The sequence below is a fragment of the Varanus komodoensis genome, unplaced genomic scaffold, assembly GCF_004798865.1.
Source record: "Varanus komodoensis strain SLA01 unplaced genomic scaffold, ASM479886v1 scaffold5, whole genome shotgun sequence".
Taxonomy (NCBI): Eukaryota; Metazoa; Chordata; class Lepidosauria; order Squamata; family Varanidae; genus Varanus; species Varanus komodoensis.
In genome coordinates, this window is record NW_025336087.1 from 21,044,353 (window position 1) to 21,068,203 (window position 23,851).

The window sequence follows — 23,851 nt, forward strand, 5'->3', positions numbered from 1 at the left end:
TCAAATGTCAAGCCCCACTTTAAACCTGTGCTTCATTTTGAATCAAAATAAATTGCTTAATATTTATTCCTCTTCGCTGAATAGCTGAGAGAAGAAAACGATGCACCCGTTAAATTAACACATTTATTGTGCACGACGGCAGTTCATTTGCACAGTAAATAAGTTAAAATCTGAATCTCCTGTAATCCACTATTCAACTGTCTGACTGTGGAACCTCCCTAATCAAATACATCTACATGATATTGTAAGCTACATTACAGTATATTATTAGCTTGTAAAATGAAATTGCTGCAATGTTATATTCTATATGTTAAAGCAGTAACAAATTTACCAGTGATAGATGTACTAATGGATACATTGCACTGAAATAAATATGAATTGAGAATACCAACTGGAAAACATTGAAGGGTTTTTTTTAATGTATGTGTTTAGGCATTTATGAGGGTGAACTAGCTAGCAGTGGAAACAGTAGAATTTCCTCTTCTATAGCCTCTTTTTTCTGAAAGGCAACTGCTGAAGAGAGAAGAATGGCGGCCTTTTCATGAAATAAAACTGTTATTTGTTTCAGAATGAGGCTTCTACATAAAACAGCAGTTCTTTCTGTTTAGCTATCATTTTCTTGTATACTGAAAAATATTATGCAACAAAAAGTATTCTTCAACCTACTTCAATTGTTAAGTGTTTTCTACTTTCATCTTCAACCAGCCACCTGATAGGATCTTCAACAGACTTTATTAAAACAAGAACAATACTATTTAAAATTATATCAGCACAATGGCTCAGCATTTACACATGTAGCAACTTCTAAATACTCAGACTGTTTCACATCAATTGCTTCAATAATTCTTACAACTGCAAGACAAGCGTTCCTGATGCAGTGGCTAGAACTAAGGACATTGGAAAGATCTACAATGGACTCCAATGAGTTGCAACTTCTAAGAAACTGAACTGCAGTTTCCACAGTAGGCTTTTTCCAAGTTGCATAGTTTTCATGGTCTTGGAGAGTGTTTTCATTTGCTTGCATGCTTTAACTGTTGGGGCAGATTTGCACAAATGTGCATTGGTGCTAGTCCACTCTTGCACAAGTGGAACAATTCTTATACACCCCTTGAAAATGCTCAGGTCGTCAATGGATCCACAATGAAACAAATAACAGCTGTAAATCTGTGAAGCATGGATAAAATGTATTTAACAAAATACATACAGCCTAGGATTGGGGAATTCTTCAAATGGGAAGAAGTTAGGGCCAGGGGTTCTTTAGTTTAAATCCCCTAAGCTCCCAGCTTACTGATTGAACACATTCTAATCATATCTCTCAGTCTCATGCAGTTGTCATGAGGTTAAAAAGCGTGAACCACACATGTTTTCCTGAGCATTCTGGAGCAAAGATGAAACTATATTATCCTTCTAGACTGCCTGGCAGTGGAAGGTCATGGGTCCATTGTATTGCCATGTGTCTTATCCTACATGTCGGGCCACATCCAAAGGTGTTTTGGTGGGCTACCCTTTGGCACTGGGGTAATTGGTTTATGGAGTCCCACAGGATTCTGTTCTGATCTCTACATTATTTAGTATCAATATGAACCTACTAGGAGACATCATCTGGAACTTTGGTATTAGATGTCATCAACACATTGATGACATTCAGCTCTGTTGCTTTTGCTACCAAACTCCAAGGAACTGTTGACACCTTTGAAACTTCTTGAATTCAGTAATGGAATTTAGTGTGTGAGCAAGGTAAGATTAAATCCAATCTGGATAAAATGGAAGTATGTTGGTCAGTAGAAGCTAGACTGGGGGATTAGCATCCAGCCTCTTCTGGATGGAGTTTCACTCTCCCTGAAATATCAGATCATAACTTGGAATTGCTTCTGAATCCAGTGCTGGCTCTGTATTTTCAGGTGGCAGTGGGTGTATGGAACATCCCTGCACAATTACCTCTACTGCTTCATCTCTGACCATTCCTGCATCAGTCTGATTCATTGCCTTGCTTACAACATCCTTGGATACTGCTGGGGGTACCTGAAACAAAGAGGTGCAAACCAGTGGACTAATCATGCTGCAAAGTGTTGTGAGCACTTCACTTCAGTACTGAAGCTCAATGAAAGGTGTTGGTTTTAAACTTTAAAGTTGGCAGACGGCTTAGGATTTGGCTGTCTGTGGGACCTGCGAGCCTTCTCAGTTACTCACACCAGCAGGAGAGGCTCTTTTGCAAAGTTCCACTTGTTTGGCCAATGGCAAAGAGCTTTCCCCTGTACTATTTCTCCCTGCATTCAGAAAGGATGTCAAGACACATATTTCTACATCAGCTTGTAAAACTAATATCACAGTTTCAAGGTTGCTAGTGTTTTCCCATATTTTTATTTGATGACTATCTTTGGTATTCTTGGAAGCTTGTCCTGGTACAGAAATAACTTTATTTATTTATTATATTTATCTACCACCCCAGAGCTCAAAGGGCTTTCTGCGTAGCTTACAATAAAAACAGTAAGAACAATAAAACAACAATTAAATAAATACAATAAAAGAAGTAATTAAATGACAATTAAAAGAACAAAAACCATTTTTAAAAGTGTAGATCTGGCAAGTAAGGAAAAAAGTCACAACAAGGCATGCAGCAATAATATTAAAACACTGTTAAAACCAATTCAGCCACTAAAACACTTGTTAAATAGGATAGTCTTTACCTGGGACCAGAAGAAAAGCAGTGCCAGGCACACCTCCTTGGAGAGCATATTTCATAAGTGGGGTGCCACTACAGAAAAGGCCCTTCTCCTAGCCCATTTTCCCCCTCACATCATTGGGGGATGGTTCGTGGAGAAGGACCTCTATCAAAGATCATAGTGATCAAGTACAGATATATGGAGACAGGCATTCCCTCAGATATCCTGGATCCAAGCCATTTAGGGCTTTGTATGCTAGTGTCAACACTTTGAATTGGGCCCCGACTGCAACAGACAGCCAGTGCAACTGATGAAGGACTGGCTTGGTGTGTTCTTGAGGGCCAGTTCTCATCAACTGCAACACTGCCCTGTCCTGAATTAGCAACAGTGTCCAGATCATTTTCAAAGGCAGCCCTACATAAAGTGCATTTCCAGAGCATGAAGGCAAGGCTCTGCTCATCCAAGTAGGAATGTAGCTCAAAAATCAGCCTAAGCTGCTGGAAGGTGCTCCTGGCCACTGATTCCATCTGTGAGATAATGATAACTCGAGGTCCAGGAGCACCTCAAACTATGAACCTTGTTCGTTAGGATGAAAATCTCCTGATTGGACAAATGGTCTGCCCTCCAACAGCACCTCTGCCTAATAAAATATGTATTACTAAGGTAATAATTATTATTACCATATTACTGATAGAAGACTAAAACTGAATTTGCTTAGTGTTACCTGATGAGTTCAAAACTAAGGTGAAAATTAAGTAGAGGGTTCTTAATTTGCAATTCATGCTCTTATTCTGGCCAGGGCGACTTATTTATGTTGTTAATTTGTTTTATATTTTTAATGTATTATATTTTAATTTATGTTGTGAGCCGCCCCAAGGCTTCGGCAAATGGGGCGGCATAGAAATGTTTTAAATAAATAAATAAATAAAATTCTTCACTATGACATTTTCCCCTCTTATTAAATATGAACACTGAAAACAACCAAAATCCTTCTAGAGGAAACTTCAGGAGACAGATGTACCAGGTAAGACTAGTGAAGGTGTTTCTGCTGAGGGAAAGTACAGGCAGGGCCAAGGTTTATAATGCAGTGGTTTCCCTTCCCACACTGTAACCACTATCTTTGGCAGCAGCAATACTAAGGTATGAACATCCTCTATCATCAATTGGTCTTTCTCGGCTTTGCCTCCTTCACGTGCATAAATAAAATGCACATGACTAGTACTTAGAAGCTGGAATTTCCACAATGCTTCCATATGAATGGCTCCTTATAGCACCAGTCCAAAGACATTGAGCCAGTTCATGTGTCATGGCTATCAATGACTTAAACAAACCCCAAGTCGCTCGGATCAAGTAGAAGGAAGTGAATGTGTTGGCTTCCAGTTGCCTGGTTACCTGCTCCTACTTCAGATGCTCAGCTACCCACTTTTGCTGAGCTGAACAACTGGTGGGACAAGTGTTGGGGACCTTGTTCTGCAGGGTGGTTCTGCTTCTTCTCCATCCAGAAGGTGATTTCAGTGACCATTCTTTGGCACTGTCACTGGTTTATGGCATCTCACAGGATTCTGTTCTAGCCTCTGTTTTATTTGACATCTATATGAAATATAGATATTAAATAAGCTGGGAAACATCATCTCGAGCTTTAGAATGAGATACCATCAATATACTGATGGTGTCCATGATGTCTGAACCTGGAATTGTACTTTGTTGCCCGGGAGGACGGGGGCAGGGGAATAGCACAGACTTCAAAACCATGGTTTCCTCTTGGGTTACACATATGGCTTCTTCTCCCTGAACAACCATGATTAGACAGGATAAGAACCCAGGAACCAGCACACTCATTCACTCTTGCTTCATTCACAACTACCCACAGTTTTTAAAATGCACTGGGATTGTTATGATGTGTGGTTCAGGCCATTGAATAGTTATTTTGTCTTTCCTAAATGTTTCCCCACTCCCATTGCAAGAAAAAAATGAAATTACCAGTGAGAAAACATGGGAGAGTTACAAATGGAATACAATGTCAGCAGGATGTCTTCCCTAAAATGCTATGAATATTATTGCACAATAAAAGCATAATTGGGAAGAACCTCAAAACTCCAGTAGAGGAAAACAGCTCTCTAGTAAACCTCAGAAAAATTACACCAGTTGTTACTGGAGCTTAACTGAAAATGAGATTCAAAGTGTAGCATGAAAGACAAAAATCAAGTGTCAGTGCAAAGTGTACTTGGTTAGATGGTGAAATAATACAAACAATTCAAAAGTCATAGTGTTGGTGTCCATTACTTTTTTTACTGTGCATTACTGTGCATTACTACAATGGGCAAAATCGCCTGTGCAGTTTACAGAATATGAAAAACTTTTACATACAGAAACCATTAAAATAATCAGTAAGAAATCCCAGGACTGGTTCTATTCTTGTCATATGACATCAAATGCCTAGAAATAGAGACAAGTTTTAACTTGGTACCAAATGACTGATAATGTGAGGTGCACCTCACAAGGAAGAGTGTTCCATAGTAAGAGGTTCACCACTGAGCCCCCCCCCCCCCCGCATTGCTACCATACAAACTTCCCTTGTTCTCAAATGTTGAGCATAGTCAATGGGTAGGTTCATGCCAGGAGATGCTCTGTCAGGTACTGTAGTCCTGAACCATGTAAGGCTTTATGGGTCAAAATCCTCAAACTGGGCTCAGAAACATGTAGGAAGCCAGTGCAAGTGGGCCAGAATTGTGTCACATGTTCAGACATTCTGGTTCACACTATTAGTAAGACTGCTGCATTTGACACAAACTGCACCCCTTAATTATCTTCAGGGTCAGGCCTACCTAGACCACATTGTAGCACACTAACTTAAAGGAGGCCTCACCATACCGCTGAGGCTTCCTTAGTCAAAGATGACCAATATTCTCTTTCAGGGGGAGTGTAAGCCAGGACAAGTTGAATACTTTCCATCAGGTCAGAAGAATCGCCTACAAACAGCATCCCACTTTTATCTGGACTGAGCTTCAGTTTATTAGTCATTGACCATGACAATCACCCAATTAATGCAATCTCACCTGATGATGAAAAGAAGTATACTGATGACAATTCACTCCAGAACTCTTCAGAGCCCATTAAGTAATTTCATATGGATTTTAGATAGCATGGGAGGCAGGAGCTATCCTAGTAAAACTATTCTGGAGGATCCAAAAGGTGCAGCAATGTCTTCCAAGCACCACCTTCTTGAGGCAGCCTTCCAAGTAAGAGCAAAACCACTGCAACATAGTGCTTCCAACCCAAGCAATTGCCCCAAAAGATACTGTGGGCAAAGATATCAAAAGCCACTACGAAATCTAAGACAATCAAAAGGGTCACACTTCCATAGTCCCTCTTCTGACACAGGGCAACATACAGGGCAACAAAAAGTGTTTCCATGCCAAAACCTAGCCTGAACCTTGTCTAAAATGGATCTGGATAATGACCCAAATATAAAATAATCTTGTCCAATCTAATGATTGGTGTGGCTGCTGTACTTCTTGGGTTCTTCATTCCACTTTGACTTAGGATAATATTGACTTTGCATTTATAATCAACATTTTTCTCCCTAATATCCTACTGTTTCCATCACAGCAAGCAAAATGTTGAAAATATTCCAAAATCGGAAGGATGCTGCAGGCTTCTGTATCAGTAGAAGGTTATCAAAATAAGATTGCATTATACTGTTTCTCAAACTGGCAGAAATTCAGAAAAGTGTTCTGGGTATTGTAATCTTCAGTTCCTTGTCACTGAGCAGCCTTTTAATTCTTGCTATGACAACATATGTAAATGCATGAGTTGTAAAGGCACTTCTCTACATAAGCCACGATTGCTGTATAAGTATAATGTACGCTAAATAGTCTTCAGTCAAGTTCACAGGCCGGACAGTCTAAATGTTTTCATTTAAGCTGTCATGGGACAGAAAGCATCCTTCAATGCAAATATTTTGATTTAACTGGATTGCCAATAGCTCTCTATGAAACAATGAAACTCTGTAACTTTGTGGCTAAAAATGTGTTCCATTTATCATTGTTTGTTACCTATTACCTCACTTTTTTCTAAGGAACTCAGGGTAGCATTCTGTGCCCAGTCCTCCTGCTCTCTACTTCACCCTGAGTAGACTTTGCTATTTGTTTCATTTTTATTCATTTCTATTACGAGCCTTTCTGCATAATCCTGAGGAAGTTGCTTTTGGCTGACCTGAAAACAACCCTAGTCTTCCTTGTTAACACACCAGTGCACTCAGAAAACAGCATGTTTACTTTTAAACACTGCAACCTGGGTCAGCTGGCCCTGGGAAGCTATGATCTTTGAATGCATCCTTCTAATCGTCATGCCTGGATCTTGGAAGGACTTTTGTATACATCAGATTTATTGCTGGCTCTGGGGTCTTACTGCCTTCCTGTATAGTGGCAGGAAGGTTTCATGTTCTTGAAACCTTTGAGTTTGTTTTAATGTTTAAAAATACCCATACCCCAATTTCAAATGGCTCTTCGAATGGCCACAAGAACAGCGTGAAACAGAAAAGCTCATATAGAGAGAGCCTTAGTTTGACTTTTTTTGTTCTTCTTAATTTATGCCGCTAAAGAACAGTCAAATATTTTAACATCATCTTCAAATTTTATCTTATCAATTTCAATTTAGGAATGACATATACATTTTTGTATGAACAGACACTATCTTCCTTTCTCATAATGACCCATTTTGATCATATCGGAAATTAAATAACTGTACTTCCGGACTAAGTTCTGATGAAAATTAAAAAGAGAAGACACATATGTGCAAAATGCATTCCATTACTTTTTCAATTTGAAGAAACTATCAGTTCAGCCACAATATGAATTCCAGGTGAAAGTTCAACAGTATTGCACTCAAACTATTTTGACTATGCCTATGCAGGGTAACTCACCACATTTTCCCAATTAATTCTGCCAAATCCTGAAGTAGACAAATGAGTCTATGAAGCTTGAACCTATATTTCATATGTTTGGGGTGCCTTGAAGATATGGTATAAGAGGATAAGGAGAGTTGTAGTACTTCAGTTTTTAGAAAATACTAGAAAATGCCCATCACTATGATGGGCAGGATGTGAGAAAGGATGACCTTTATGAGACACCAAATTGTCTCCATATGGAGGCAAACTGTGTGCCTGTGAAGATTTTGTGGGCTCTTCTGTATGAGGTTTTTGTAGTTCACTTCAGATCTTCCATTCATAGAACCTTGTGTGTCATTTTTATAATGTCACATCATCTTCCAGAGACTTTTCCATGTTCTCCAGTCATTTTTGAGGTGTTTTTCAAGGTGGAGGAAAGTCAGCTATTCAATTTCAAATGCAGAACAAACTGGAATGAGGGTGTCGTGGATTGCAGCTATAGCACCGTGCCACCTGGACGCAGTCTTCCTGCAAACAGAACAGATTGAGTGACATGGAACATCTGTGTGCAGAATGGCAGCAACAGCAGGGAAGCCAGGAGCATAGTCAGAGAGAGACCGGGTAGTCAGTTTGTCAAAACCTACCAAGTAATGCAGGATGGTGCAATGCTAAACCAATGCTAAACCTCGGTGTCGGTGGGCGGGCGGGAGACTCTCTTTCCCTGCTGTCTGGTGTCTCCACCATGGCAACACGTACCATCCATGTTGTCAGCCCTCCTTTTTTCTCACCAGTGACTCCTCGAGTTAACCACTCTCTCCACTAGGGGGTGAGCGGACAGTCTTCATAGACTGAGGGAAATGGTGGGTGCTCCGCCTTTTATAGCACCGCCGGGGTGGGGGTGCGGAGTTCCCGCCAAAATCGTTAAAGCTTTTGTATTCTACCCGGCAACAGGCACTGCACAGGCACAGCACCCATTATGTGTGATGCACAGAGACCATGAAGAAGTTGGGTTTCTTCAACAGGCAAGAAATTAGAGTTTTCTGCATGAAAATGTATAGAGGTTTGTGAGCCGCCCCGAGGCTTCGGGTTTGTGAGCCACCCTGAGGCTTCAGCGAATGGGGCAACATAGAAGTTTCCTAAATAAATAAAATAAATAGAGGTAAGAGCAATCAGAGATAGGGCACAAATGAGCCATTCCCAGATCTTGGATTTTCACTGGAACATAAGCTGTTTCATCCATCCAATCAGCATTATAAGTACATCCTTTTCTCAGTAAATGATATTAACCAAAGTTAAGTTACCCAAAACCTGTGAAGAGGCTGAATAGCCCACAACCAGATGTCACATCTTTCTTCCTTTGGGTTCTTCCATCAAGACTTGTTAGAACACAGCTTTGGGTCCCTTTGAACACTCCAGTATCTGTCAAAACACCAAGAGCCTTTGGATGGCAACCTGACTTCTTGAGCCACCACACGTAAACCTTTGCACCAAAGAGTCAAATTATAAGGGGCTGCCACTGCTGCCACGGTGCTAGCCGTGGCATCGGTGCTCTTCTGGTCCTATGTTAAGGCCAGAAAGCCACATTCCCTTTTACAAAGGGTATTTCATTAATTTCCCTACATTAGAGATTCTCCAGTGAAAAAATACAAATGTTTAGGGAACAGCAACTACACAGAAATATACAACACTTGAGTTCAGGTTCATAGGAACAGCATAACAGTCCTTTTGGCCAAACTGCCATCTAGTTTGTAAGCTTCTTCCATTTAAATAATCCACATTGATTTCAAAAATGCTTTTTAAAAGGATTTACCTAGTTCTTTCAGTATCTGGAAAAGGAATTATCATATTGTTTCTGCCACTCATAAACTAACGCCCGCCCACCCACAAGCTTTCCATTGCCTACAAATATTTTGGGAACAAGGATAAATTTGAGCTTGGTAGTACCAGCAACATGACTGTGCACATTGTCTCGCAGAAATCAGAGCAATATTTACTCCAGTTTAGAGAATATACATAAAATGTATTTTCTGGTACCAGTCATTTTACAGCGTGTTTGTAGTGTTTGTCTGGCTGATGTGCTGAGAACCAGCATTGCTTTCTATAGGTTTTGGGGAGGTAGCAGGGACAGAATAGTTGCCTGCTATTTCAATGGGCAATCACATTAATCACCTCCCTTTGCCCTTGTGCTGTCTCGTTTCTGTGCTCTGCAGAAAATGGGCCCGTATTCAGCAGTGGTGCATTCTTTCTACAAAGGATCCTGAGGGTAAAACTTTTCTGCTGATTTGGGGGGTGTGGGCGGTGAGGGGATTAGGAACTTTATTATTTTCTTGGTGATGTCTGCATGATCCAAAGTGATGCAATATGTCCTTCAGCACACTGATTTACAAAAGCAGATGTGCCATTTTTGCAAGGGAGAGATTTTCCACTTCGTTAGTTCACATGTGAGGTTGTATGTTAATTCTCTTTTCAAGAATTAACCTGAATTAATTCGTGAAGAGACACAGTCATCTCTTCTTTTCTCCTTTTTTCTCAACCGTGCTACACTCCTTTACCCCCTCATGTTTCAAAGCCAGTGTAGGGGTAGGAGGAGCATCACATTTCTGTCCAGATGCTGTCACGTCATGTCCAGATGTAGGGCACCAGTGCACAAAGCTGAGTACCTTTAAAGGGACTATAAAAGGACCACAACAGACTGTAAGCATCCATACTGCCCATTGCTGGGCCTCTCTGCAACATCGTGGCACTCGCTCTCAAACCCATAAGCTTGCAGTAGAAGCATGACTGGTTGCTCTGGGGCTCAGTAGAACCTGTATTATTATAGGGAAGTATCTATTTTATTTTATAGTGCCTTTCACTGTATACATTTGTATTGCATTGCAATGCAAGTGCAACATACAAAATATATATTTAAAAATCCTGGTGTGCTAGATCATTTAAACAAATTAAAAGACCATTCACTGCAATAAAAGGCAGGAGATAACGCTAAACTAAAAATAAAATAAAGTTGACAGCTCCCATCAATCAGCTTAAAATAAACAAGTTTCAAAGGCCTGAGCAAATGAATGAGCAACAAGATAGTCAAATAGAACACAGTGCTGCTGGCAACTGCACCTCATGGGCAAAGTGTTCCCCAGTCACCTGTAAACTGGTGGGAAACAGCATTTTCTGGACACACACCTCTCTGCACCCAACCAGAAGGAACAAAGGGAAGCTTGGCAAGGGCAGGGGAGGAACAAAAGTTGAAGTAGGAAGGCAATCAAAGCTGTGCAGTGTGTGCCTGTGCATGCGACCTGGGAGGAGCTCCATGCAGGACCTTGATGGTGAAAGGGGACTCCTTGGACATCAGGCCTGTTGGACATCAGACTCCTTGGACATCAGGCCTCCTTGGACATCAGGCCTGTTGGAGCAGGAAGGCAGGGAAAGGAAAGTAGCCACATTGAAGCTTGCCTGCAGCAGACACCTAACACCTCTCTCTCTACTTCCTCCATAGCTATACTTCCTCCATAGCTATACCTGATACTTCACTGAGGATACCTGCTTGCAGGCCCCTCCATCACACCTGGATGCAGCTCAGGCTCCTACTACCAACTGCCACTGGTGAGGCCATAGGAGAGGGAGGAGGTTGCAGCCCTTCCGCTATGCTCAGGAGCTGCTGAACTTCATAAGTAGTATAATGTATTCAAAGTAGTTGTTTCATCAGTAATCCGCCAGACCTCACCTGTGCCTTGTACTTAGCAGAAATACCAAAGAAATCCACAACAGTTTCAAAACAGTTCAGGTTCTAGGAATCCAAGCCATAGATTCAGCAGTGGATCAGCTTTTCTCAAGTCTTGCTGCAGCTGTGGACTTGTGTAATTTTGGGGGCATTGTTTTGTTTCTACTTTTGGGGGCATTGTTTTGTTTTTACTAGAGTGCTATGCAGATGATGTTGTAGAAACGTACATTTTCCCCCACAGACTAAAGTCAGAAAATATGCATTTTGGGGGGATTCATGATTTTGTGGGGAGGGTATAATTTTTGAAAACATAAATTTGTCTTTATGTACATGAACACAATTTTGGAACACTGAAGAAAGAATTAATTTTATTAGTGAACGGACAACAAAATGAAAGGTATCTGGCAATCTGTGAAGTCCAGAAAGAAAAGATTTAACAAAATACGCACATCCCGAGTACACAGTTGTCTGAACAGGTTACTTGTCTGTTGTGACTAGCTACAGTTCCCATGGCAGCCCTTTTGTGGCATTGCCTGCAATGGTTTCTCAAACTGCAAGCCAATACTTTTGATGCTACTAAAGCTCTTTGGGGGCTATTTGGTCTGACAACCCAGTGCCACACTCTGGGTGAGAACCTTGCATCACCAGGTAGAGTTCTTCTGAAAGCAAGGCATTTTGCAGTAAGATGCCCATGAGAAGGGTGTATGCCAATATAGCAGTAGCAGCAGGAGGATGCCAAGAGAAGGCTGAAAACCATGGCATTTGATGGTCTACCTCAGGCTACAGAATACCTTGATCCAATCCCAGAGGCAATGTTAGCAGGGAAGCCACAAGGGCTAGAGCCCCAAATCTTCCTTTTAGTGTCCTGAATCTCTGGGAGGCCATCTGCTATCCAAGAGTACTTGCTAATAAAGGTAGAGGGACCATGATGAAACTTACTATATCTGATTCCCCCAGGTTATGGTTTCCCTCTTGCTACAGTCCCTTATATCTTTCTGCCTGCTTGGTTATTTTGGGCTTTTTTCCCCTTTCTGAAAATAAATGACCTTCTCTCTCCTGTCTATACATCCACCATTGCAAATAGGGATGTTCTTAGGAGATGGCATCCTTTACAGCACATATAAGCTTTTTCTTCTGTCCTCTGGCCTTAGCCCCAAACCTTTTTGGTAGCTATCACCACTGGTCAGTCCTATGAACCCATAACTTACCAGCATAATCCATGTGACACCTTATGGCAACTTGTAGAAGGGCAGAAAGGGGGCATAGTAAAGTGCTATTGTGGCTTATTAGTAATGGACTGGACATTACACATCTATCCTCCATTACTGCTAATTGAACTTACATTCTTATTCATACATTCATAGGAAAATAAAATGCCTTCTCCTCCTCCTTGTCCAGCTGCCCTGCCTTCCTCCCTTTCTTCCTTTCTTGTAAGAGATTTATTTTTTAAAAAAGATGAGTAGAAGTAACAAAAGTTTATCCAGGACATAGTCAATAATATGTTGTGCTAGATGTTTTTAAAAGGCAGCAAATGCATTCCCACCCCCGCCCCAAAAAAGCCCCTGAAATCTGACAGTTAGCTCCCTAGATTAGATAGGAAAAGGAAATTAAAACTAGGATACTGCAGTGCCTTAAAATGCTAACAAGCAGAGAGCAAAATGGATAACAGGAAGGGAACTGACCCAATATAAACAGTCACAAAGGGTATTGTTGGCAGACTGTCAGATCCAGAGCTGGAGGAGGACAGAAATGTTTAATTGCTGAGCAAAAGACAAGTTAAATGGGAAAAGGGATGAACAAAGAATTTCAAAGAAAAATCTTGCAAAAATGTCCTTCACAGCAACCTCTCTCATCCTTGAGATGGACCAGAAGGGGAGTATTTGCCATGCTGTCTGTAATATTCTGTACCAGCACTAATGTACTCAATATGCGGTGTGATCTTACATGTTTATTCAAAAATGAGTACCACTGGCTTTAATATGAGTTACTTACAAATAAATGTGGATAAGATTGAGGCCAAAAAGTACAAACAGGGAAATCTCAATGCTAGTTTGAATCTCATCTCAGCCACAAACATAATGGCTGGCAGTAGCAGAGCCACATTTTCTTCTCAACCCTAGCCCACATTTGCAATATGGGTTAATATTCGGGTCTACTTGCTGTATGGAATATTGAGATAATGTATGTGAAACCTTTTGTTGTGGTTGAGGTGACTCTCAAGAGACCTTGCTGTTCACTGAATTGTAGAATCATAAAACAGTAGAGTTGGAAGGGGCCAAGAAGATCATGGGGTTTAACTGCCTGCTCAATGCAGAACTCCAAGTTGAAGCATCCCTCTTAAGATGGCTGTCCAACTGCATCTTGGATACTTCTAGTGTGTCCATGTCCTCCCTTGGTAATTGATGCCAGTGAGCATCAGTTCTTCCTGATGTTCAGCTAGGATCTGGATTCCTGTAACTTGAGCCTATTATTCGCAGTCCTACACTCTGGGATGATTGAGAAGCGATCCTGGCCTTCCTGTGTGGCAGCCTTTCATACCTGCAATCACATCTGAAGGGAGTGCTATCATATTTCCCTTCAAGGTTCTCTCTCAAGACTAACCATCCCAATTTCTTTCCATATCTCTTCATGGGGCTTTGTTTCCAGTCCCTGGGTCGTCCCTATTACCCTCCTTTGATTCCTTTCCTGTCTGCATCATTATTAAACTGTGGTGCCCAGAACTGGATGTAGTATTCCAGATGAGGCCTAACCAGGGGAACTTGTACTTCATGTGATAATTCTATTAATGCATCCTAAAATATAATTTGCCTTCTTTGCTGCCACATCACATTTTTGACTCATATTCAGCCTGTGATCTACAACAATTCCAAGATCTTGCTTACCTGCAGTATTGTTGAGCCAAGTATCCTCCATCTTGTAATGTTGCATTTGGGTCCCCCCCGCACTTCAGTACAGAACATGGCATTTGTTCTTCTGAAGTTCATTCTGTTGTTTTCAGCCCATTACTCCAACCTATCAATGTTGTTCCATCTTCCAATTTTGTTTCCCACCCAGTTTTGTATCAGCTGCAAATCTGATCAAGGTTAATGGAAGCAGTTCACAGACAACTGGCAGTTATAGCCACTCCAAAAGTAGCCAAGTGACACTTGGGTCAGGTGGTGCTACATGCTCCTATGCTTTCCACCATGATTTAGAGACATTTGGGGCTTAATGTCGTTCATTCCTGCATATGATTCCTGCTTAATGTAGTTCATTCCCTACAAAGATTGCTAATAAGCTACATTTCCACATCCCTCATTGACACCTATGGACAATCTTTTCAAAGTTCCTCAGTGACATCTTGAAGGGAATATTCATGAATATCCAAGGCATGAGTGACCTTAGCTCATAAAAATGAGGTGATGGCTCATTCTCTGCCTTTACAACAAGATTTTCATTTTTTTTCTGGGAAGGGTCTCATGCATCCTAAGGATGCCTGCAACTTGGTACTGGTGCCCAAGTATCTTCCACCTCAGAAACTTGCAAAACTGGAAGACTCCCCCTTTATAAGGGTAATTGCTTATGACAGGTGTCAAAAGTAAAGCTCCATTTTGAATGTGAAATTTAGAAAGGGTTAAAAATGGCAGGAAGCTATACAAGTATATAGACACTAGAATTGGTTTGCCAATATCAATTGACACAATTATTTGAATGTTTGGATTTTCCTTGGTGGCTTAACTGTGGAGACTGTTATGATGAGCACCTGCATTTCAAAATTTACCACACCACTGGACAGAACTGCTGTGAATTTAGTCATATGCATTAATACATTATCCTTTCTCATCACTTTTCAAAGTGGCACTAAAGCTCTATTCTTTTATCAATTTTTTCTCGCTTTGAATTACTGATATGCATTAACAGCTATTAAGAATGGATTTCCTATGATTCCTAAAAAGCCTGTTACAGCTTAATCTGGGAGTTAATCAAACATGAAATTAACTATGGTCACTGGCAACATTAATGTACTCCAAACTGTCATTGGAACCTGACCCTATTGTATACCAGCTGGAAAGGAGTCGACCATGAATCCCTTGAATAAGCAAAAAGACCGTGACCCAGGCCAGTCAAACCTCTGGCTCCAGGGCCATTTTCAGCACATACGTTATATGCTGTAGCTTACTAGGTGCTCTATAAACCTATTTACTGCAGCCCGTTTGCAGTCACCATATTAGGGGGAGTAATTAAGCAGCCGATGACCTATAGTAAATTATTTGTGGGCATTGAACTTGGAAGGCTCTGAACTATGTGCCATCCCGTGCTTCAGGTGAGATTTCTGTTTGCAGCCAGATCTCTCAATTGTGAGAAGTTGGTGTGTTCTTGTGCTAGATTTCCTGCATCTATCAGGGGAGGGGGAACAGGGGGGTACAAAGTGGCCCACAGGGCCTTTTTCCATCTATCTGAGAGTATTAGTTAGTCCCTTTTATGGTGTTTTTCTGTTAGATATGCATCAAAACTGCAGCAGGAGTAGTTTGAGGTGAATGGGGTGATTTGAGCTTATGCTAATGTCTGGGCAGGGATGTTGAATACCTCTTCCAGGGATAACAACTGGAGCACCAGCAAAGCTTTATACTTTACATTTGCTTTAGCGGCAGCAGTTCCAGTGTTAGTTTCTCCCATAATAATCATACGTCTGGATCCTCTGACCACAGTTCTATATTGGAGCACTTCCTTTATCAAAGAGCCAGGGTGTTGGATGTAGACCACAGAGTATCTGACTTTGTCACTACTATTGCGCCTGCACAATGTCAGCCCACAGACTTCTTTCAAGTGGTGAAATGTCTGCTCTGTGTAGGCTCAGAAAATCAGAACCAGCCCTTGAAGGATCACAGTGACCAATTTGCATTGTGTTTTTCAGACAAAATTGGTTGCATTCATTCTGCCTTGAATGCCATTGTTCTGGCAAAGTCAGGGTGGATATGGATGTGTTTCATTTGGTTATGTTGTGTTGGACATGGACAGGTTATCTAAAGGTTTGAGATGCACACTTGCTCTTTGGATCTGTGCTCTTCCTGGATAGTAGCATCTGCACCTCAGATGTGGTTAGTGCATCTCTGAACAAGGGTGTTCTTAAAGAAGCAGCAGTTAAACACTTCTTTAAGAAAATCCAACCTGTGTCACTTAATTCTGAGTGATCATTGCCCCTGTATCCATTGTACCATATTTGAACTTCATACCAGAAAAGGAAGTGGCTTCTCAACACCAGATGGTCTTGAACAATACTGTTTATTTATATCCAATTATAGCTTGTGATTTGGTTTGGGGACAGAAGCATCATTGGTGCTTAATGGATAACTTACACTAGGGAATGGACAGGAATAGTTATCCTTCTACAGTTAATAGTCAAAAAGCCAACCAAACAAACAAAAAAGTCCAGATACTGCTTAGCAGGACTGTGGTAATCCTTACCACCTCCTTGCTATGCGTAAGTATTGCACTTCTGAGTCAGTTTCATGAGCAATGGGCAAGAATATATCCTTCCACCAGTTTCAAGCACCTAATCCTGAGCCTAGAACTTCTTGTTGATTTAGGTCAATACTGTTGATGGTGCTTAGCAGAGACTCTCCAGGATTTCAAACAAGATCCTTTCCATCACCTGCTACCCACTCATTTTTAAAACAGATATGCCTGGAATTGAAACTGGGTCTCATTGCATGCAGGAGCTAGGATATCTTCTATGTAGGCTGAGATGCCTTCTACTTTACAGAGGACAGTCCTCTATTTGAAGATTTTGTGGAGCTGCGCCATCCAAATTCATTTTTGAAAGAAGGAAGGATGGAAGGAAGGAAAGAGGACCTTGAAGCTCCCCATCAATAGTTAGCATCTTGCCAGCAGATAGAGCAGGGACTCAAAGTCCTCTCCACTATGGCAAGACTGGGTATTTCTCTTTACATTATAGTCAGTGGGTGTGCATCTGAGAGAGCATACGCAAGTGTAATACAGATTTGTGCCCTCTTCTTTCCTCTTTGCTCTTTTTAGGAAGGTGTAATGACTATCCTACCCCTTTGTCTTAGCAGTGCAACAAACCACAGGTCTATATAATAACAGCAAAATAAGTGAAATAACTATTGACTTATCTTTGTCTCCATTTCCTGTTTTTTTCTTGTACAAGAATTAAGAGAAAAGGGTAAAATCCTTGTTTATACAGTGCCTTGTGCTGCTGAACACAATGTGAGGGCCAAGTCCACCAAAACCTCCTTTAATGGAAGAAACAAATACTGCAATATGTTTCGTAGCATTTGCATTCCCATTAATACATATAACATGTCTTTTAACTTCCCTCCACCCCACATTTCTTTTCAACTGGCAAGTAAGGCCTTGTGGCAGGAAGGAATTTAAAGTGCAAATGCATGTACATTCTACAGCTAATTTTTGTACCATATGAAATCCCTTGTGTGCGAGAATCTGCACTGCTGACTGGGGCTTTAATATAAATGTACAGGTGAGCATAAAGAAGGTTAGATAAGACTGAAGCTGTAGAAGCACATGCAGCCCAGGTATTTAGAAGATCAGAGAGTAGCTCATGCTGTGTTGTAATATCTTTCTCACTTTTTTGCAGATCCTACAGACTGTTACATGACAGATTAGCTTCTCACCAAGTCATATTAATAGCTTCTTAATCAAGGTATATTGACTTTCAGCTTAAGACTAAAGAGAACTCTTTCAACGATGCCGCATTTTTAGGAGACTCTGGATCATTGTGAGCATGGGGGAGTGCAAGCATGCACATTTAAGGAATTTCACTCTCTTGGAAAAAACCCACACACCAATATTAGGATGTTTTCTGCAAGGACGTAATGTTCCTCACTTCCATTCACTCTCTCCAGCTTCCCTGAAATGAAAGTCTAATCAGTAAGAATCGGCATACTAAGTACTTTCATTTCAGAGTGTAATGCAACATTTAAATGTGAGAAGGGTTTTATTTAAATGAAGTTCAGATGCCAATTCAAAAACAATTCAATCCTGGTTTTATTCTTAATTGCTCCATGAGATTCGTATTATTAGTTTGTTCTTTATATCACCCAATTCAGCTCTAGAGTGCATGACATAACAACAATTCTTTTTAAATGAAACTGGCAAATATCAGCACCATTTCCTCCTCAACATTGTCCTAACCACTGCTTTTTCCCAGAAAGAATCCAAACAGTTTTTTCAGGATTCCGCAGAACTGTTTTGCCCTCAAAAGCAAGGTGTGTTTTGATTTTGGAAAAGATGAGGGAGCTTACTGAAAATGGGACTAATGCTATATTATGTAGAGACCTAGACAAAGAGGAGAATTACCAGAACAGCTATGGGATGTAATTTAGGTGAAGCTGGGGAATTAAATTCTATTAGGAACAAATGAAATGGCTTAAATGGCATCAAAACCCAAAAGAGTGAACCAGGATTTCTGTAGAATGGGCAGAAAAATAATAAAGCCTGGAGTGCAACAAAGCACAAGCCAGCCTGTGATTTTCTTGTAAGTGCAACATGAAGTATTCTCTTATGCAGAAGAAATTGTGTGTTTTTCCAAGTGATGCTCAGCCCATGCTACAGGGTCAAGTTTCCTCTGGAGAAAACAAGCACCTCCCCTTTCTATAAAACATGCAACCCCCCTCTTTATCTAGGGAGTTATGGATTTGCTCAGCTCAATTCCATTTGTGTTTCATGCATTTTCAGTCAACTTACCTTGCATCATCCACTCACTGAGTCAGCCTCCATGCTGAATCACAAGCAATTGCAATAGGAATTCTTTTAAATTAATGTTTCTGTGGTTATTTTTAAGTTTAATTTTAACTTCTCCTAACTGCCCAGAGAGCTTTGGCTATTGGGTGGTATAAAAATGAAATAAATAAATAAGATCTATTTTAGGGATGCATGAAAATGTATGTATAAGAATTTCATTCCACTTGCACAAACATATGTGAGCTAATGTGCACTAGCACAAGTGTAAATTAGTTCGAATCTCCCCCAAAATTTTAAATGTGTTCATTAAGTTCACAGAATCCATATAACTTGGAAAGGGTCATTCCGCTATGGAATCTGCTGGTCTGATTCATAAAAATGATTCGAACCTGCTGCATTTTTCTCTGATACCCTTTATCTTAGCTGATTTGGAGTGGTGTCCCCGATATCCATTGCCCTAGAATTAGACTGCTCATTATAGCCAGAACTCTCCACACCTTGCTCATCCATGCCTTGCATGACGAACTACACTGCTACCTCTGTATAGGTTTCTTCTGTACAACACGCACCGGTGCCAGTTCCTGAATGCCTTTTTATCTTCACCGCAAACAGCATTATCCATGTTGCTCTCAGATTTGGCTGCTGAGTTCACCTCTCCCATTTTTCAACTTCTCCCCATTTATCTACACCCTGCCACATTTCTCTTCCATGCAAACACTGTGCCTCCATCCTAGCTTCCTTGTAAACACATCATGCATCTCTCATTCTTGTTGCCCCAGACATATACCCTCCTAGAGGCTGTATCTCAATGCCATACATAAATACCCCCCAGTCCTTCCACAAATATGCATCTGTCGGTCTGTCTATCTTTCTGTCTTTGTTAAATTTGTATTAATTAACTTCACTTTAAAATGAAAACCCCAATTATTTCTCCCCTATCCCTATATGTGTCTTCTCAATATTATAAGAATTTAGTAACTGTTGTGGTTGTTAGTCACAAAGTCGTGTCTGACCCATCGCGAAACCATGGACAACATTCCTCCAGGCCTTTCTGTCATTAACTGTACCATCATACAGACATAGATTTCAGGGCAGTATACAAAATTAGTTGACATATTATGTGCAGAGCCTATGCATGTACAATTTTGCATGTTTAAGGCTAGGGAATGGAGAGTCATTTGTTTGCTTCACTTGATAATGCAAATGTATTGAATTTTATATATTCAAACTAATATGCAACCCAAGCCTCTGTTATCTTTTGAAATTCACACTTCTAATTTCACAATGGATTTTCTGAGTCAAAATTGCATTTGTTTATCTGTATATGAATACAAATTTGTATTTTATGGGAAAGTGCATAAAAAAGAGATACATAAAAATGATGTTTAAAAATACACTTGAGAATTTAGGAAACTGCTTGGGAAATATGTAAATTGGGCAAAAGTGCACACAAGAATGCATGTATTAGGGAAAATATCTACAAAATACTAATTTTCATAGAAACTTTTCCCCTCAAATTTTGGGAAAAAATGAGAAATTGAGAAACCCAAAACTTTCCCCATTCCTAAGCATATAAGCCATTACCAGACTTTCCCCTCTTCTGAGATTAGTCTATCATTACCTTGCTGATCCATGATATGTACACACTTTCCGCAATGCTCAGCTGTGCCCCACTCATATCTTGTTCCCCACATCCTAAAAGCATCAACCCTACGTGCCTTTTTCCATGACTCAAATAACAGCATGCAGAGAACTCAGGCGGTCAGCTAGAACTCCACTTCTCTGAGGCTTTCTTCAGCTTCAGTGTTTCCTAATCTTGCAGAGGAAGAGGTCTGGGACAGAAAATCCAAGGTTGTGTAGAGACTAAGCTATAAGGAGTTGTAATAAGGAGGCAGCAGGACACCTCTGCTTATACAGTATGCAAGTTAAAATCAGAGCCTTAACTTGCTTTGGAGCGTGTGTGTGGATAAAACAGCCTTAATGGTTTCTTAAACTGTTTTGCTTGAATATATACATATATATATATATATATATAGAGAGAGAGAGAGAGAGAGAGAGAGAGAGAGAGAGAGACTAGAATTAAGACTAAGTCTGCTTTGGTTTCCATAATGTTTACAAAAGATGCTTCATCTCTGTCTAAATAGACAATGCATTTCAGGACACTTTAAGACTTCAGACAATGTTTATGGGTGTAGAAAACACAGTGTTAATTTAATCTCTGTTTACAAACTGTGAGGTGAAAGGGCAAAAAGTGGGCTTAGTCTGCTATGTGTCTGCTGACAACTTGACACCGGTGCTTTTTGATGGCCTCTATCAGCAGGGAAGAAGGATTTGCTCTGAAACCCTTTTTATGAAGTAGAACATACATAAGCAGAAGAGTTGGACCCTCAGACAGTATATTTCTATTAGTATTTAAGATATTTTCAAAAACCGTCAGTATTGGGTTTCCAAGAGTGAGCTTTAAACAACTGACACTGGTGAATTATGCTGTGCTCCCTCACTCAGTCTCTCTCTTGTTCCCATCTCCCTCTGGGCCTACATTCGTCCTGGCCCTGTGGTTTGCTGAATTCCTGCCATGTTTCCAGACCACACTGCCCTTCTTTGCTTGCTTGGATTTAGGCAGGCTGGCAGCAGCTCCTTTTACTACTCTGTCACTTATTTTACCTTCCTCCAAGGGTTGCCCTTGCATGCTATTCTCACAACCATCTTTCATGGGAGGTTGGACTGAGAAAGCATGATTGTCCCAGCGATGGTCTGGGAACACACTGCTTCAGGCCCTGCATTATGTGCCCCAGACAACACAAGGTGCATTTCTGTGGTTGCTAGGAAGCCCTGCAAAAGGAAGCAAGAAGCTTCAGGAAGACCAGCCAACTGTTTTGTCCCAAGCACCCTGACTGTGCCTCATTGAACTCTGCTTCCCTGTTTCCAGATCTCTGGTTCTGCCAAGCTTGCATCCTCGATGAATTTTGCCATAGGTCTTGCTACCAATTCCCAGGCTTTGTCTCAAATTTAATCCTCGTAACTCTCTGCTCTACTATTCCAGGACCTTTCCTATTTTGCCTTAGCACTACACATGCTTTCCCCCCCAAGATTTGTTCATGCCACAATTTGCTGCCCAATATGGCTGAACTCCAAGATGGCAAGTGATCCGGCTCCATTTCGCTCCCTGAACCACAGAAGCTGCAGACATGCCTTGACTGCTATTCTTCTTCTTCCTTTTATACACTGTGTAGTTTTGGATTATCTCCATGGGCCTACTGCTGCTCATTTACCCATGCTTTATATGCCAGTCCATTCACTCTTTGCTTGCTCCTTCCACAGTGCTGCCCAGCACTGCATCTGGTTGTTCTTTTTCTCCCTGTGTCCCAGCTTCTTCACCTGTCTATCACCTCCTGATGTTTCTTACCAGCAATACTGGCCGAACTTGACTCTGATGTTCAGCATGATATAAAAAAGCACAAACAAGATCAGCCAAGTCCAATAGGTTTATAAAACATAGATAACTGCACTGCAGCATCAGCCTGTGACCTGGAGAGCTCTCTGGTAGCTAGACAGGCTGAGACTGGTTGTGGTACATTGCTCCTAAAGAGTCATCTCAGCTCCTCACAGTGACATGCCCTCTAACATTTGTCAAATGAAATTAGGCACACTTGTTTCATTTTGCATGCAAGAAAACCTCATCAGACATAGGAAAAGAATAAGCAACATGAATCAGCTGTTGCATGGAGTCTAGCAGATAGCACATTCTCTTAAATAATATATTAAACCTTAGATTAACATCCTACCACCTAGAAAAAATGTTACCTTTAGATTTACTTTTAGATATGCCTATTCAAACTTAAAATTAAAATGTTAATAGCCAGATCCATGCACTTGCTATAGAATTGGGTATAAATACAGTATTAAGCTCAGCTACCAGTGACACTGAGAAAATAAATACTGTGGGTTGGATCCAATTATGAGCAGTGGAAGAGATGTAACTCCATGATAATATTGTGTAGGATGTAGTGCAATATACTCAAATTATATTCAGGATCCATTCATCAAATGATGAGCCTGCATACAGAAATCACAGAGTCCTCTGGCACCATAAGGGGCAACTAATACATCACGGTATAAACCTCTGAGCATCTGAACCTCCCTTATCAGATGTACAAATTGGGCAGAGATGTCACAGGATTCTTGAAGACTACTAAGATGGCTACTCAGCCATCATGGTTAATTTGCAGGAGTCTACATGTCTGAACCAGTCAAGCAATAATTTAAGAATACTGCTCTAACTAATGCAATCCAGAATCATTCTGATTTTGCTTAACGGAAACATAAGCATCTAATATAAACACTATGGATTTTTTAAAGTTATAAGTACTTATGAATATTTCCAAAGACCAGGTACCAAGAGAGATAGGTGCAATCCTTCTAAAATCTAGAATCCAAACTTCTGCTTCCTAAACAAAGAAATAAAAAGCAACACAAGCTGATATGCTGCTTCCTGGTCCATGTTTAGGTCTGGTGACAATGAGTTTTTCACTAGAAAATTATGTGTCTACTTGAATATACACAGGAGTCAGTACCATCTGAGCATACCTCATGAATGCTGAAAGAATCATAATTTTATTCACCAGCTATGGAAAACTATTTTCAAACAGTGGTTGGAATAATTTGGATACATATATGTGTTAATAACAAATATTTGTATCTTTTCTTTCAATATTAGTATACTAATGAAGAAAAAATATTCCCTCTTAGTGTTATTTTTGTTCTCTTCAGAAAAATGGATTTAGCTGATACCGTTTATTTTTTCTTATAGTTTTCATCATATACCTTTCCGTCTTTGGAAATTTCTAATAGCACAATCCTGCAGGATTGTGCTATTAGAAATTT